This window comes from Mauremys reevesii, linkage group 18 (genome assembly GCF_016161935.1).
Source record: "Mauremys reevesii isolate NIE-2019 linkage group 18, ASM1616193v1, whole genome shotgun sequence".
Classification (NCBI taxonomy): domain Eukaryota; kingdom Metazoa; phylum Chordata; order Testudines; family Geoemydidae; genus Mauremys; species Mauremys reevesii.
The window spans coordinates 3,332,519-3,347,382 of record NC_052640.1 but is presented as its reverse complement, the minus strand read 5'-3'; the positions used below and the strand labels follow the sequence as shown (position 1 = coordinate 3,347,382).

Sequence of the window (14,864 nt, the reverse complement as noted above, 5' to 3'; positions counted from 1 at the left end):
ACAGGTGGGTCAGGCCCACAAGTCACGCCACAGGGGAGGGGTGTTTAAACAAAGTTCCACCAGCCCTAATCTCACTACAAACATTTTAGGAAACACTGGCCTTGATTTCAGCAGCAATCATATTTTTATTTGAATGTCAACATCCGCTCCCCCGGGGTCTGCACCCCAGTAATGCGGCCGATTCCTGGCAGAGGAGAACAAGAATGGGACGGAACAAAGGCGGCGCTGACAGGTCTGTTTTCATGGCTGAAGCGGAGCGAAGTGCGGAAGGTGAGTCACTGCCCGGCACGATGGAAAATGCAGGCAGCTTGGTAAGATCCGGTGCTGTTAGTAGGGACACGGGGAGGAAGTTTGCTTTGGAAACTGTGTCCTGATTATAACTGGCCCCATTGAGTGGGGAAGCCCCAACAATCCCAGAGGCGGGCGGGCTGCCCGATGAGGTGATGGCCAGGGGATGAATTGGATTTCATTGAGCTTTTAGTTTATTTGTCTTTTTTCCAGATTTCCCCACCCTGCAGCTCACCCTGTTTTCATAACCAAAGCCCAGTTTGCACAGTTTTGTTGGCTACAGGACCACTCCAGGCCTGAGCTCGGGTAAGCAACAGCCTGTGTTCTCCGGGCTGGTGCCGCCGTGCTGCCAGAACACTGCACAGAGCTGCACTGTGCTCCTTGGAGAGTGTGCAGCCTCCAGCCCGTGGCCACAGCCCTTTCCAGCTAAAGGCCACTATTCTGCTACCCTCCAGTAACGGGCTCCCACCAGACCACCTCAGCCAGCGACTTCCTCAGCTCTCGCAGCCTAAGCAAAGTCAGGCTTGGCCGGTGCTTGGATGGGAGACCTCCCTGGAAAACCTGGAAGTGGTGTTAATGGTTCGGTAGGTGGCACATGTCCCTCTGAACCAATGTCCCTGTGCTACTGTCCTTCACGTGAGACGTAAGTCCTGACCCTTGTGGCTGTTAAGAATCCCCTGGCCCTTTTATTTCAAGAGCAGGGAGGGGTGTTGAGCCCAGCATCCTGACAAAAGTCCACTTTGGGCGATGACAGGCCGCTCCCTCTGAAGTTTCAACTGTATCCTGGATTCCCCTTCGCTTCCTGGCCAAGCTGTTGTGTAGTGTTGCTCCATAGATGCTGTGCCCCATCCCAGAGGCAGCTGCCTTTTCAGCAGAGATCCTGTATGTTAGAGCCTGTTTGTAGCGGGTTTTGGGCTCTTCTGGGATAAAAGGTGCTACAGAAATGTGAGATGTGGCCACCATCGATATTCCGCCTTTGAGAACGCTCTGTTCGGAGGGGCCAGCTTGTGTCCTGGCACATCCACGCCTGGTGCTTGAAGGGCTGGCCCAGGTCCTGATGCTGTATCAGCTCTACAAAGTAGCATATTTCTAAGGCCTCTAATGCCATCACATCTGGGTACCACTTTGTGCAGCCATTCAAACCTCCCCCACATCACACCATCGCAGAACACCACTGTCACACATCACTCCACGGGCCATAACCGGCATTGAGTGTAGGCGGTGTCCAGCCCACACCAGAGGACTTGGGCTCCCATCTTTCCCCCATAGGTCTCCTGTATTCACCATCAGTCGTTCTCCATCTCCTCAGAGTTCCCCATTTCCCTTGCTCTGTCTTCCTGGTCTCCTTTCCTCTCCTTTGGTTATAGCTCCAGCTCCTTCCCAGCTGCTCTGTGACGCAAGTTAATGGTCTTAGGCCAGTTCCTGGTGAGACACTTGTCCACATCCGTCAAGCCACCAGCACAACTTGTGTTAAAGCTGGTAAAATATCTTTGGGATTGCCAGGGTGTCAATATGCCCAGGTATCACACTGTAAAATAGGCCACTGCTGCTGTTAGGAGACCAAATAGCAGAAATGGTTCTCTTCCACCAGCCTTCGGCTAGGAGACCCAACCTCGCCTCAGTACGGGGCCTCTGCCTTCGGCTAGGAGACCCGACCTCTCCTCAGTACAGGGGCCTCTGCCTTTGGCTAGGAGATCACGACCTCGCCTCAGGACGGGGGCCTCTGCCTTCGGCTAGGAGACCACGACCTCTCCCTTAGACGGGGGCCTCTGCCTTCGGCTAGGAGACCCAACCTCTCCCCTGGATGGGGGCCTCTGCCTTCGGCTAGGAGACCCGACCTCTCCTCAGTACGGGGCCTCTGCCTTCGGCTAGGAGACTGCGACCTCTCCCTTAGACGGGGGCCTCTGCTTTTGATTAGGAGACCCGAACTCTCCTCAGTACGGGTGCCTCTGCCTTCGGCTAGGAGACCCGACCTCTCCCCTGGACGGGGGCCTCTGCCTTTGGCTAGGAGACCCGACCTCTCCCCTGGACGGGGGCCTCTGTCTTCAGCTAGGAGACCACGACCTCTCCCTTAGACGGGGGCCTCTGCCTTCGGCTAGGAGACCGCGACCTCTCCCTTAGACGGGGGCCTCTGCCTTCGGCTAGGAGACCGCGACCTCTCCCTTAGACGGGGGCCTCTGCCTTCGGCTAGGAGACCACGACCTCTCCCTTAGACGGGGGCCTCTGCCTTCGGCTAGGAGACCCGACCTCTCCTCAGTACGGGGGCCTCTGCCTTCGGCTAGGAGACCGCGACCTCTCCCTTAGATGGGGGCCTCTGCCTTTGGCTAGGAGACCGCGACCTCTCCTCCTCTCCTCCTAACCTTAACCTTCTGCCCCAGCCCAGAGCCCCCTCCCGCACCCTGAACCCCTCATTTCTGGCCCCACCCTGGAGCCTGCACCTCCAGATTCCTCACCCCCTCCCGCACCCCAACCCCCGCCCCAGCCCAGAGCCCCCTCCCACACCCTGAACCCCTCTGCCCCACCCCCCAGCCTAGAGATCCCCCCTGCAGCCCAAACCCCTCGTCCCTGGCACCATTCCAGAGCCTATACCCCCAGTTAGAGCCCTCACCCCCTCCCGCACCCCAACTGCCTGCCCCAGGCCAGTGAAAATGAGTGAGGGTGGGGGAGAGCAAGGGGAAATGTAGTGAGCAGGGGGCAGGACCTTGGGGAAGGGGTGGGACTAGGGTATTCGGTTTTGTGAGATTAGGAAGTTGGCAACCCCAGCCTTTGGCTAGGAGACGGCGACCTCTCCCCTTGGACAGGGCTTCCCCGCAGTGATGCAGGGCCCTGCCACCTCCTAAGGAGAATGCCACAATAGTCTTGCACATGGACACTTGGGAACCGCAGCTGCCCACTCACTGGGCTGGGCACCTGTAACATCTCTGCCCTGCAGTCTGCTCTGGATTCCAATCCCTTCGGGCAGCGGGGACGTTCTGACCTATATAGCTCGGGGTATGGACACACCTGAAATCCCCTCTCTGCCCGAGACGTCAGGACAGCTGGGAGTCCCGGGTCAGCGAGGGGCTCTCAGATCTGCAGCTCAGTCCCCAGAGCTTGTTGACCCTTAAGTCACACTCAGAGGCCTGTTTATTTGCACAGGCCTTTGGCAGAGGGGATACTGGGTGGGGTCAGAGGCTCTGTTTCCCTTGGGGGCTGGGGCTGCAATTTGCATGGAGCCAGGTGGTAACAGGGTTCCATTCTTGGCTTTAAATTTCCAAAGAGACTGACTGACCCAGGCATGCTCCAAATTCAAACAGGCCAGCAGATATCCAGCCATCTCCATGCCGCCTGCAGGTTTGCCCCTGAGATCAAGCCTGAAAGGTGGTGAGTGACCCACCTTGGGGGAGCTGCAAGCCACACACCAGGCAGGCTCCAATTTTGGATCCAGAGTTACAATTTGTGGTCGGCACCCCAGGCTCGACGGACCCCACCCGCTGCGTGAGAAGCACCAGAGCAGAATGAGACTAGGGAGACTGACCTGCCATTGACGCCACATGACACCGCAGGAAGGGAGGGCCATGCATGCTAATCACCGTCATTTCCCCAGGCACACACCGATTAGTACAGTCCCAAAGTTACATTTGCAGAAAAAAAAGCAACGCCTGCAGTCTGCCTTGTGAACTAGCAGCGTCTGGGTCGCTCCTGTCGTTGGCACGCAAACCGCTGCTTCTCTGATGAGCCATCAGACGTGTTTCCTCTTAGGAGGGAGCCACTTGACACAAAAGATTTAAACTTCCAGTTTCTATGTATCCTCTCAAGAGAAGCGGGACAATCTCACCGCAGACTGCGAAGCACTGAGAGCCGACGCCAGGGGAGAGTCACTAATAATCATCAATGCCAATCACAGGAAATCACCAACGATTTCCGACTCTGGGGCTGACCTGGTGTACCAGGCAGGGGTTGTGTTGCTGTGTCTTGTACAGCAGAAGACACACTCTCAGCCGGGGAGCGGATGGGGGGCAACGTACATTGGTAAATTCTGGCTCCTTCTCAGGCTCAGGTTGGCCACCCCTGGTCTAGATACTGAGCTCCCCTCTCTTCAGGGCCTTCTGCTCAGTGATGGGGGAAGCCACAGCCTGCCCTACACCTGTCCCATGAGGACATAATGCCCTTCAGTCTCCAGGGCTGCTGCTCTGGCAGAGGGAGACCCTGTCACTCACATAGGACAGCCTGCCTTGGACTGGGCTAGTGTCTCCGACAAGGCCCAGGGTGGACAAGCAAGTGGGATCCCTTCAGATTTATGGGCATCGCCTACAAATGCCAAGAATTGGTTCAACAACCAATTCCTGTAGAGAACTAAGAAAACTGCTGCTCAAATTGCTCCCAAACGAGCACGCTCCCTAATCTACCCTGGAGATTCACCCCCGCCAGCCATAGGACATGCTGGCGGAGTGACACAAACACTCTGGAAACCAGCCCGACTGACTTTGTTATCATACAAACAATCTGGTGAGTCTGAATGGTTGCTGAGATATTAAAGTGAAAAGCAGGGTAGACAGACAGATAGTAGATAGACAGACAGACTCACTCCCATTAGAGGTGAAGAAGGACCCACTGATATCAGAGTGCTGGGTGCATCAGAAACGCCCACATGAGTCAGACAGATAGATTAGACATAGATCCCTCTAGGTTTGCAATAAGGCCTCAAAGAGAGACTGCTGGAACGGGCTGGTGAATTTCCGGATTCTCAGCCATAAGGAGAGGGAAAGCAATGGAAGGTGAAATGGAGGCAGGCGGATTAAGAGGAGCTCCCCTCCGTCACCAGTCAGAGCGCTGCGGATTTAGCCTGCTGAGCATTTGTGGGTTTCAATGCGCCTGCAGCCATTCCTCACCACATCCCAAATCCTGTCACAACATGCCTGACTGCCCCCGAAAGCGATTCCCCTCCCTTAATCCAACTTCTGGCCCGGTGGCACTGGCCACTGCAGTGTCTGCAGTCGGCTCTTCCGTTCCCTGCCACCACAGATGCCAGATAAAAAGCTTTTCCGACAGTGCTGAGCCCCAGTGACACAGAAGAGCATTCAAGAGGGGTGCTGGAGCCCACTAACCCTGACATCGCCTTTAGCACATGGAGTGTTTGCTCCCATCAGCCCAATGACTGAATTGCAGGGAAACTCCCTGCACTAGGCTATTTCACGGACAATTTCTGCAACAGAGATTTCAGACATTAAACTGATAAGAACGGATATAACTTAGCCAGGCAGAAACCACTGCACTGGACCCTGCGCCCTGTCCAGAAGAGGGGGGGATCCCCCAGGTGTGTGCTAGGGAGCCGAGCCCCAGGGGAGGAGGGTCCCCCAGGTGTGTGCTGGGGAGCCGAGCCCCAGGAGAGGGGGGGATCCCCCAGGTGTGGTAGGGAGCCGAGCCCCAGGGGGGAGGGGTCCCCCAGGTGTGTGCTGGGGAGCCGAGCCCCAGGGGAGGGGGGGATCCCCCAGGTGTGGTAGGGAGCCGAGCCCCAGGGGGGAGGGGTCCCCCAGGTGTGTGCTGGGGAGCCGAGCCCCAGGGGAGGGGGGATCCCCCAGGTGTGTGCTGGGGAGCCGAGCCCCAGGGGAGGGGGATCCCCCAGATGTGGTAGGGAGCCGAGCCCCAGGGGGGAGGAGTCCCCCAGGTGTGTGCTGGGGAGCCGAGCCCCAGGGGAGGGGGGATCCCCCAGGTGTGCTGGGGAGCCGAGCCCCAGGAGCTCGGGGCAGCCCGGCGGGGCCTGGGCTCTGCAGACGGTTCGGTTCTGTCTCCCGCGCCCCCCCGCCGCGGGCAGACGGGACCCCGGTACCTTCCGTTCGCTTCCCCGGCGGAGGCGCAGCTGAAGCCGAAGGGGCCCGGCCCGTCTGCCCCGGAGCGCTGGGGTCTCTGGGGCGCGCCGCGGAGCCGGGACTGGGCGCCCCGCGCTGGCTGGGATTGACCCGAGTCCCGCGGCCCCACCCCGCCCGGAGCCCGGGCCGCCCCCCGGCGTCTCCAGCCGGAGCGGCTCAGGTTCCCTGCGAGTGCGCCGCCTCCTGCCCGGCCCGGCCCTGCCCGGCCCCGCGCCCCGACCCTGCCCCGGGGGACCCGCTCCCCGCGCCCCGACCCTGCCCGGACCCTGCCCCGCGCCCCGACCCTGCCCCGGGGGACCCGCTCCCCGCGCCCCGACCCTGCCCGGACCCTGCCCCGCGCCCCGACCCTGCCCCGGGGGACCCGCTCCCTGTGCCCCGATCCGGCCCTGCCCGGACCCTGCCCGGGGGGGGACCCGCTCCCTGCGCCCCGACCCTGCCCTGCCCGGACCCTGCCCCGGGGGGGGACCCGCTCGCTGCGCCCCGCCCCGGCCCTGCCCGGGGGGGGACCCGCTCCCTGCGCCCCGACCCTGCCCTGCCCGGACCCTGCCCCGGGGGACCCGCTCCCTGCGCCCTGATCCTGCCCTGCCCGGCACCGGGGGACCAGCTCCCTGTGCCCTGAACCTGCCCTGCCCGGACCCTGCCCCGGGGAACCCACTCCCTGTGCCCCGACCCTGCCCTGCCCGGACCCTGCACCGGGGGACCCGCTCCCTGCGCCCCGACCCTGCCCTGCCCCGACCCTGCGCCGCGCCCCGCCCCTGCCCTGGGGGACCCGCTCCCTGCACCCCGACTCTGCCCGGACCCTGCGCCGGGGGACCCCCTCCCTGCGCCCCGACCCTGCCCTGCCCGGCACTGGGAGACCTGCTCCCTGTGCCCTGACCTGCCCTGCCCGGACCCTGCCCCGCGCCCCGACCCTGCCCTGGGGGACCCGCTCCCTGCACCCCGACCCTGCCCTGGGGGACCCGCTCCCTGCACCCCGACCCTGCCCTGCCCGGACCCTGCGCCGCGGCACCCCCTTCCGGCGCCCAGCCCGGGCCCTGCCCGGCACTGGGTTACCTGCTCCCTGCGCCCCGAACCTGCCCTGCCCAGACTCTGCCCCGGGGGACCCGCTCCCTGTGCCCCAACCCTGCCCTGCCCGGACCCTGCCCCGGGGGACCCGCTCCCTGCGCCCCGAACCTGCCCTGCCCGGCACCGGGGGACCAGCTCCCGTCTCCCTCAACCTCCCCCTCCCGGACCCTGCCCGGGGGTACCCTCTCCCTGGTCCCCGACCCTGCCCTGCCCTGACCCTGCACCGGGGGACCCGCTCCCTGCGCCCCGACCCTGCCCTGCCCAGACCCTGCGCCGCGCCCTGACCCTGCCCTGGGGGACCCGCTCCCTGCACCCCGACTCTGCCCGGACCCTGCGCCGGGGGACCCCCTCCCTGCGCCCCGACCCTGCCCTGCCCGGCACTGGGAGACCTGCTCCCTGTGCCCTGACCTGCCCTGCCCCGACCCTGCCCCCCGCCCCCCCCCTGCCCGGGGGGACCCGCTCCGTGCACCCCGTCCCGGCCCTGGGGGACCCGCTCCCTGCCCCCCCACCCTGCCCTGCCCGGACCCTGCGCCGGGGGACCCCCTTCCTGCGCCCCGACCCTGCCCTGCCCGGCACTGGGAGACCTGCTCCCTGCGCCCCGAACCTGCCCTGCCCAGACTCTGCCCCGGGGGACCCGCTCCCTGTGCCCCAACCCTGCCCTGCCCAGACCCTGCCCCGGGGGACCCGCTCCCTCTGCCCCGACCCTGCCCTGCTCGGGGGACCCGCTCCCTCTGCCCCGACCCTGCCCCAGGGGACCTGCTCCCTTTGCCCAGACCCTGTGCCCCAACTCTCCCCTGCCTGGCACCAGGGCACCCACTCCCTGAGAGCCCTGCCCCTGCCCAGCACCTGGGGAACCGTGCCCTGCCCCTGCCCCATGGGACCCGCTGCCTGCGCCCAGACCCTGCCCCGGGGGACCCGCTCCCTGCACCCCGACCCTGCCCTGGGGGACCCGCTCCCTGCACCCCGACCCTGCCCTGCCCGGACCCTGCGCCGGGGGACCCCCTTCCTGCGCCCCGACCCTGCCCTGCCCGGCACTGGGAGACCTGCTCCCTGTGCCCCGAACCTGCCCTGCCCAGACTCTGCCCCGGGGGACCCGCTCCCTGTGCCCCAACCCTGCCCTGCCCAGACCCTGCCCCGGGGGACCCGCTCCCTCTGCCCCGACCCTGCCCTGCTCGGGGGACCCGCTCCCTCTGCCCCGACCCTGCCCCGGGGGACCCGCTCCCCGCGCCCCGACCCTGCCCGGACCCTGCCCCGCGCCCCGACCCTGCCCGGGGACCCGCCTCCCGCGCCCGACCCTGCCCGGACCCTGCCCCGCGCCCGACCCTGCCCCGGGGGACCCGCTCCCTGTGCCCCGACCCTGCCCTGCCCGGACCCTGCCCCGGGGGGGGACCCGCTCCCTGCGCCCCGACCCTGCCCTGCCCGGGGGGGGACCCGCTCCCTGCGCCCCGACCCTGCCCTGCCCGGACCCTGCCCCGGGGGACCCGCTCCCTGCGCCCTGATCCTGCCCTGCCCGGCACCGGGGGACCAGCTCCCTGTGCCCTGAACCTGCCCTGCCCGGACCCTGCCCCAGGGAACCCACTCCCTGTGCCCCGACCCTGCCCTGCCCGGACCCTGCACCGGGGGACCCGCTCCCTGCGCCCCGACCCTGCCCTGCCCAGACCCTGCGCCGCGCCCCGACCCTGCCCTGGGGGACCCGCTCCCTGCACCCCGACTCTGCCCGGACCCTGCGCCGGGGACCTCCTGCGCCCCGACCCTGCCCTGCCCGGCACTGGGAGACCTGCTCCCTGTGCCCTGACCTGCCCTGCCCGGACCCTGCCCCGCGCCCCGACCCTGCCCTGGGGGACCCGCTCCCTGCACCCCGACCCTGCCCTGGGGGACCCGCTCCCTGCACCCCGACCCTGCCCTGCCCGGACCCTGCGCCGGGGGACCCCCTTCCTGCGCCCCGACCCTGCCCTGCCCGGCACTGGGAGACCTGCTCCCTGCGCCCCGAACCTGCCCTGCCCAGACTCTGCCCCGGGGGACCCGCTCCCTGTGCCCCAACCCTGCCCTGCCCAGACCCTGCCCCGGGGGACCCGCTCCCTCTGCCCCGACCCTGCCCTGCTCGGGGGACCCGCTCCCTCTGCCCCGACCCTGCCCCAGGGGACCTGCTCCCTTTGCCCAGACCCTGTGCCCCAACTCTCCCCTGCCTGGCACCAGGGCACCCACTCCCTGAGAGCCCTGCCCCTGCCCAGCACCTGGGGAACCGTGCCCTGCCCCTGCCCCATGGGACCCGCTGCCTGCGCCCAGACCCTGCCCCGGGGAACCTGCTCCCTGCACCCAGAGCACTTTGGCGGGGGGGGGCCTTCTGCCCTGGGACCCGCCCCTGAAGTGCCGGGTCTTCGGCAGCAATTCAACCCCAGACCCCCTGAATCCTCTGGGTGGGCCTGCTTGTTTCTTTGTCTGTACATGCATATAATGCCTGCTTAGGAGGCTTTCATTTAAGTGGGTTAAGAACACTGGGATCGCTGAATGGACAGGGTGCTGGAGTTGGCAAAGTACTATTATCTATTATAAGCAGCTATTTTATAGAATGAGATTAAAGGGAAATACATTATTTTGCCCATGTCAAAAAAATTCATAGAGCTGTTCTGTTGGGAAGTTCTAGCACCTCCATGCTTTAGAGAAAGCACTTGAAATATGGCAGTGGGATTGCCCAGTGTCAGAGAAGTGCCTTTTGCTATTCCCATGAAAATCTGCCAAATTTAGCAGTTAGCAGCCTTTGAAAAATCTCAGTTTGTACATGCTCAGTAGAGACTTGTTAGAGTTTGGCAGCTAAATTCTCCGGAGTCCATCCGCACTGAGCATGCTCCACCTGTTGCAGTGTGGCCATGTGTGACCAGACTGAACATGCACCATCACCACAGAGTGACTGAGCATGCTCCAGCCCAGGGCTGCAGGGGCCGAGCAGGACTTTCCCTGCCATTGCATCTCCTGGCAGCTGGGGGACTGCTGTGGCACCAGGCCCTGGAAGTGAGAGCAGGGAGCCTGGCCCTCCCGTGCTGCTCTCAGTGCTCCCCTTGCAAGAGCCTGGCGGAGGGGAGATGGGAGGGAGGTTAGGAGCAGGAGGGGGCAGGAGCAGAGAGAGTTGGAACAACTGGGGGGAAAGGGCAGGAGTCAGGGGTGGGAGAGGATAGGAGCAGGGTTCATGGGAGCAGGAGCAGAGGGGAAAACGGGCAGGACTCAGGTGAGGTGAATGGGCAGGGACTGGGGGAGGGATGGCAGCAGGGGGGAATATGAGCCGAAGGAGACACGGGGAGCCTGGGGTGGGGGACAGGGCAGGAGGGTCTATAACCACTAGAGAACTCACCCCCACCCCAACCTGGAACTGCCCCCAGCATTCCTGAGTCTCAACATTGCTTTGCTGTCTGCCAGAGCTGTGAAAGCACCTCCAAAGCGTGTGCCTCCATCACCCTCTAGCGACACCTCCGCAGCAGCTCATTAAGCAAGCGCTGCCCTGGAGGCTGAATGAGGCAGGCATGCTGTGCAAAGAATAGTGAGTGCTCGTGTAACAGTGCATATGCACAAAGGGTCAAATGACGCCCTTACCTCTGGTGTCATTGTGTCCTACACAGCACATGAACGTGCACGGTGCTTTCCAGACAAACGCAAGCCAAGGTCCCCAGCCCACGGTCACTCACCGGTCTGAAGAGGGGATTCTGGTGGGACTGATGGTTATTATAACTGGGGCAAAGTGGAAGCGTATGAAAGCTTAGTGCCCACACGCAGCAGAGCAGAGGCTGCCATAGCCAAGGCTGGAGCCACTGAGACCATGACATTAAATCCACAGAATGTATTTGCGATGATGGATAAACATTTTGTCTGACTGAGACTGGTGCATAAAAGCAAGGGTGAAGGCTGAAGACAGAACCATTCTTGAATACCTGCACTGGGAATGCCTTTGCTATAAATGTACTGGGCCAAAGTCTGTTCCTGTTTACACCAGCTTAAATCTAGACCAACTCTGTTTAAATCAGGCTGGATTTACCCTGTAGTAGGTGACAGCAGAATGTGATACATCATATGCAATAGCCAGCTGCAGAGTAGACTGTTGCTAACCATGCGGTGGTTTACATGTCATACTGTTTGGGAGTTTGGATTGGCTGATGGGATTTTTTAAATTCTGGTCAGTAAACAATGAGCTGCAGAAGCCAGAATGTAAAGTGAGCAAGAGCAAGCACAGGAACACGTGCTTATTTTTAGATTATTTTAACATAATAAAACAGCTGGGAACAAGGAGGACCCTGTGCAGAGGGATCAGCCAGATGCCCATGGACCACCTGCAAGTGTGGTGATGCTCTCAGCGGTCCGTTGGCCAGTTTAAGGACTGCTCTGTAAACTGTGGCTATTCTGAATGTTCTTGGAATGGTATTTGTCACTGACAATGGGCCTGATTCTGCTTCAGCTGAAGTCAGTGTAACGCTCCCACTGGGGAACAGGATAGGGCCCAATCCTTAGTGTGTCTGTAACCACAATACACTACACTCTCCCATTCCATCCCTTGCTTTCAAATAATCTGGCATCCCACAAAACACCATTGAGAATCATTCTGAACACACAAGTGCCTTATTTGTGTCAGTCAACCCGTGCTTGTCACCTTCAGAGAGTGCTAACAAAACACTGTTTGCTCTGGAAGCCAAGGTATAGCTAAAGCAGGATTCCTACCACAACCACGCATTAGCACTTGCCTTTAGAAGGACACAGGACTGCTGCCTCCTATAAACTCCCCTTCCCCATAGTTTCTGTTCACTGAAGTCCCTATGACTGCTGATGTGAGGAGCAAGCGGGTTTGGTAGGGAGCTCACCAAGGTTCAGCTCTCGAGGACCAAAAATCTATGGAATTATTTATAAAGTCAGCCACTTGGAAAGGTGAGCTCATCCCGAACACAGGAGCTGGGCTGCATGCAAGGATAGCCACTAGGCTCTTGCCCTGATTCCGTGTTGCAGGTTCTCCTTCACTTCCAAGTTCCTGTCTGCTTTTTGTCTGGACAGCATCAAACTCGTGTGCTATAAGAATCATGCAAATTGCCTGTTGCCTGCAGCTGCAGGGTCCATGTTTTACCTGCCCAAAGCAGCCTACAAACTCTGTGGGTGAGGCTCTGTGCTCAGAATTTGCTGATTCCTCTGGAATGTTTCAATACACCCACACCCATTCAATACAGCCCCTTCTGCTGGGCTGGGGCCCTTTGCTGTGGAAGTCAATGGGCTGCATCTTTGCACATCAGACACTGAAAGACCAAAGATGGGCAAATGTGTCCATTCAACGCTGTGAGCATCTCCATTCCGCACTGACTGCTGAATGCTAAAATCACCCCACTGCTGATTAACCCTGTCACTGCTGGTCAGCATCTCAGGCCCCTCCACATGACCTGTTTGCACAGCATGGCTTGAACATCCCCCTCACTCTGAATTCCAGGTAGCTATGAGGACAGGCACCCGTCCTGCATGTTCTGAAGATGCTGAAGGCTCAAGGCCACAGCTCCATCCTGGAATATTAGGCTCCACCCCCTGGACTCCAGCACTGCGCAGGGGGATTGTAGGGGGCCATACAAAGCATTGTCCCCATGCAGCACTCCAGGGCACGTACATCAGTAAGCCAGGAGGAGTGAATGGCCCTCCTAGAGCAACACTTTAAAACCAAAACAAACCCACAAGCTAACTGAGCCCACCACTCTGCCCAGGGCACCTTGTTACTGTGGCAGATTCACTAGAAGCTCAGACCTGTTTGGTGTCTTGGCAATTCAGCCCCTGGTGCTGCAGGAGAAGGGGAGGCAGTAGCCCTTCGCTCCCCGTTACTGCTCAGGAGCCAGGGCAGTGCTCCTCACACCCAGGGGCGGCTCTACGTTTTTGGCCGCCCCAAGCAGTCATGCGCGGGAGGCGCCCCGGAGCCGCGGGAGCAGCGGACCTCCCGCGGGCATGACTGCAGAGGGACCGCTGGTCCCGCGCGGCTCGGCTGGACCTCCCGCGGCTGCAGACGGTCCGCGGGTCCGGCGGCTCCGCCTGAGCTGCCGCAGTCATGCCTGTGGGAGGTCCAGCCGAGCCGCGGGACGAGCGCCCCCTCCGCAGTCATGCCTGCGGCAGGTCCAGTCGTCCCGGGGCTCCGGTGGACCTCCTGCAGGCATGACTGCGGCAGGTCCGCCGGCCCAGCCTGCCGCCCCCCAGATTTTGCCGCCCTAGGCACCAGCTTGTTTTGCTGGTGCCTAGAGCCGCCCCTGCTCACACCTGGGGCAGAGCTTTCCTAAGAGCCGTTTGCCCCTTACAACCCATGAGAACAGGCTAGTCCTGCTGGTGCCCAGCTGCTGCTTGTCCCTGGGTTGAGGGAGCACATGGATGGGCTGGCTCCTCACCACTGGACCCCAGCGGGGAAGCTACCACGCTGCTTCTCCTGCCCCTCTGCTGCAGGAGCCAAGGCAATGCCCCATAGGCGATAAATGGGGCATTTCCTTGGGTGGAGGGGAAGAGAGCTGCCTAGAGCAAGCAAAGCTTCACTGAATATAGTTCGTCTGTTTCACTGTCAGGCAGGACTCAAACCACCCTGGGCAGCAGGTGGAGCCCCCCAGCCAGAGCCCCAACTCCTCCCACCTCCCCCAGAGAAGGCCCAGGCTGGCTGGTGCCCTCCAAGCTGTGCTGCACCTTCCCCCTCCTGAGACCAAGCCACCACCCTGGGAAAAGCTCATCTCTTCCAAAGAAGCTGAGATTTTGATCTGCCCCATGCAGGGTCTGGAGCCAAGAGGCAGAATGTGTTACTCACCTTCCTGAGTTCCTCAGTAATCGCCCTGGACTCGAGACATTCCTGAGGAACCCAGGAAGGTGAGTAGCACATACCCTGCATGGGGCATAAAGAAAAAACCTTCCCCTGCAAACCCCACAACCAGCTCTGCTAGGGGAGGCTTAGCCTGCCCTGGCCTTCTCTACCCACTGCCTCTGCACCTTGCTGGAAGATGGCTGCCCCTCTGACAGGCATTCCCCAAGCTCCCGTCTCTATCTGCTCGCTTTGCAGCCCCCTGCGTGCAGTCTCAGAAATGGCAAGGTGGGGCTTGTGATTGAGCAACTTTTCCTTCCTTCCATAGATTAGGGCTTCCTGCATGCCCCGAGCCAGGGCACGTTTAGAGGGCAGCCATGGGCCGCTTGGGTTGGTGCTGCCCTGTTCTGTAGCTCACAGGGGACAATGCTGGCATGTTCCAGCAGCACTAAACTTACTCTGAGATCAACAAAGTATTAAGCATGGCATCAGATGAGCACCTGGCCAGATTTTAACCAACCTTTTCTCCTAATGCTGAGCATGGGGATGGAAAAAGCAGAGCCTAGTACCTGAAAGTGTAGCTAGATCCCATGGAAATACTTTAAACAATAGAACTCTGGGCCCAGTTAAGACAGCCAAGGTGTCCTGTTTAAAAAAAAAAAAACAGGCAGGAAAAGGCAGCAGGCAATTTGAACCCCATTACTCTGCCTCCATCCTGCTAAAAGCTGGAGGAACAGGACAGCCAAATAAAGTTTAAATAGCAAATATAAAAGTCAGCTGAACTAAAGCTGGATCAGGCTAAACAGCCCCATCTGCTGGTGAGCTACAAGGAGTCTGGCTCTGAAATAGGCTTGTAGGTAATTTAGCTACTAGAATGATCTAAC

General features: G+C 61.3%; 1 protein-coding gene across 1 annotated transcript in view; it reads right to left on the bottom strand.

Annotated features, from left to right (window-relative positions):
* TRPV4 (transient receptor potential cation channel subfamily V member 4) overlaps positions 1–6,215 on the bottom strand; it is a 41,234-nt gene extending 35,019 nt beyond the window's left edge. The window contains exon 1 of the mRNA XM_039505716.1: positions 6,098–6,215. The gene's annotated coding sequence lies outside the window, so the exon portion shown is untranslated. The remainder of the gene's footprint in view (positions 1–6,097) is intronic.
* Positions 6,216–14,864: the final 8,649 nt, after the last annotated feature.